The sequence below is a fragment of the Austrofundulus limnaeus genome, unplaced genomic scaffold (assembly GCF_001266775.1).
Source record: "Austrofundulus limnaeus strain Quisiro unplaced genomic scaffold, Austrofundulus_limnaeus-1.0 Scaffold325, whole genome shotgun sequence".
Classification (NCBI taxonomy): Eukaryota; Metazoa; Chordata; class Actinopteri; order Cyprinodontiformes; family Rivulidae; genus Austrofundulus; species Austrofundulus limnaeus.
The window spans coordinates 454619-457318 of record NW_013952727.1 but is presented as its reverse complement, the minus strand read 5'-3'; the positions used below and the strand labels follow the sequence as shown (position 1 = coordinate 457318).

The following is a 2700-nucleotide window of genomic DNA, read 5'->3' as shown; positions in this document are numbered from 1 at the left end:
ATTTTGTAATTACATTATTTTTATGAAATATTTTCACTTTGATCTTTAAATGACCAAAATTTCCACCTAGCTTTATATTTTGGTCCATCTGATGATGTAATTTTTAAATTTGAAATGATTGATGTCTTGATCTTACTCAGTACTTGAGTAGCCTTTTTACCAATTACTTATTTACTTGAGTCATGTCTTGCATGGCTACTTTTTACTTTTACTTGAGTAAAAGTATGTTGAAGTAGTGCTACTCTACCCACCACAGGTGAAATGTAATGAAATCATGATTAATCAAATATTTATACATACAAAATTAATTCACACAGGTTTGGTTGAAAGCGAAAATTTAAACATGCAAATGAAAATTGAAATTGTGAAACAGTTTGGGAAAACAACACACTTATTGCGCTTGGTTTTGCTCAATCACATCAACCAAATTAATGAGCCAATCACCATTTGTTCATTAATCAGTATGCATAGAARTAAGATGATTATATTGACTTTTTTCACTACCATGAGTGTGACAGGAGTGCTTTCTAAGAGCATCAAAATGTATTTAATTTAAATAAACAAAAAGCAGCAGCAATCACCATTATTTGTAATGGTAGATACAATAAGCCTCTAGATGACTACTAGAAATGGTAAACTATCAACACCACAAACGTCTTAGAATAAAATCAAAACTATTGTTTTGTTTTTGAAGCCCAAAACGTTAAACTAGTGTAACATTACTTTGCATTACAATAACCTCCACAGYCATTCAGCTGCATCTTCATTTTCCACACAGTTTCTCCCAGCTGCAAGGTGAAACCAGCACATTAGTGTAAATGTGTGCAAGTACACACCCTGCCACAATTAAGCAAATTACATACATGCATATCTTCAGCAAACAGTGATGGTGTGGCAGTGTGATTACATTTCTTCAATCCAATTAATTACAGCTTCATTTCATGGGGGACCAGCCAAAAGCTTGGGCTAAAAAAACAAAATCAATAAAATAAAATAACAGATATTGAAGTTAATTGCTCCGGACAATGGCACTTAGGTGGTGAGGACTTACTAGCATATTTATTTTTTGTTCAGTTCAACATCTCTAACCTCTACCCTTCATGAGCTACTGAATGAGTGAATGGCAAGATGAATCCTCTTCGATTAAACATTAAACCAAGTGSAACTCGTTACAATGTCAAGGTCAGGTCAAGATAAGTTTCATCTTTAAACGTGACCTTCTGAAATGCTCAAAGTCATAATTTTTAGATACTTAAGGATGGCTAAAACATACAGGACTCTGGGGTAATTTAAATAAACACAATCATGCAAGATATATACATGCCATGAATTGTGAGAATGAAAAAGAACCGCTGATTCTAGAAAGCCTGGGGGAAAATATGGGCTTTAGATCCATTTGTAGGTATTTCTTGCCAACATTACTGACACTTAGGACATTATCACAGAAAACCATGTAGATACAGTAGGTGTTATTTGGACACACAGACCGAATCCTTTTGAATTAAAAACAACAACAACAACTGTGGACACAATGAATTCAAGAGCATATCTGAGTTGCCTACATTCTGAACACAACCCTAGAGAGCAGACCTGGGGTGAATTTCTGGCAGCCATGCCTCTGGCAGGGTCTTCTCTTCCACTATAGGGCAGGGCCCCTGTTCAGCATCTCACTGGAGACTAAAAAGAGAGGAGTTGACTTTGTGAACCAAGAGGAATGCTCTGTCCCAGGCAACGTGAGGAGAGAAGCCACAAATTRTTTAGGAAAGCTACAGAAAAGTTTGATATATAAATCAAATGGAACAAATAAATAAACTTTTAACATGAATACWAAATAATTTGAGTAACAGACTGGGTCATGTTTTGTTTAAAAGAAAGCAGTGGGGGTGTATTTTCCAGGCACATACTGTACATAGTTCAATTTTTACCTCAATCAAGTAATTGTTACCTTCAGTTGTTATGAAAATGCTGCATATATAAAAAAATAATTTGACTTTGCATCATGCCATATCTAAATGTCTTGAAATTGGCCCCTTTCTCTTTAAGAACTTCCTACCATTTTCAACACTCCCACTTCAGCACACCTTTGCAACATTGGTTGGGGGGAGTGTTGCTCTGTGGGGCAGGAGCTAGGCTACAGACTGAGCTTCAAGGGGGTGGATCTTTATGTAAATAGGTGGTTTGTAAGCAAGTGTTTGGGCAGTACACAAGAGATTCAAAGATTTCTCAAACATGCATAAATTAGGAAAGCAACACTGCGTATGCTTTTGATGAGGGGATTACAGTATACGTAATATGATACAAAGCTCAAAAAAACTGATTTTGCATAATTCCCCCCATCCAAAATCATCACAAAAAACAATGTAATAAGTGACTAAAGTTGTGATTGCACTGTCTACATACAGTGTCTGTTAAAAAGTCAGCAGGAGACAGGGAAAAAAAACATTTCTATAGACTTGTATGCAACAAGATAATAGGTCCTCATATGAGTAACAAAACAGCTTCAAACACCAAAAAAGAATAAGTCCTGCAGTGCATGTGTCTAAGAATCTGCATAAACATACAGATGTTCAGATGAATTTTGCACAGACAAATGAGGCATTTTGCCAAACGCAAAACACTTACATTGACCACCAGGTCAATGTAAGTGTTTTAGCTTGTTGGCAAATGATGAAATAATAATAATAATAATAATAATAATAA

General features: G+C 35.4%; 1 protein-coding gene across 1 annotated transcript in view; it reads right to left on the bottom strand.

The window, feature by feature from the left end:
- Positions 1 to 2700, bottom strand: part of bard1 (BRCA1 associated RING domain 1) — a gene marked incomplete at its 5' end in the record, with an annotated part of 25391 nt that overhangs the window by 2664 nt on the left and 20027 nt on the right.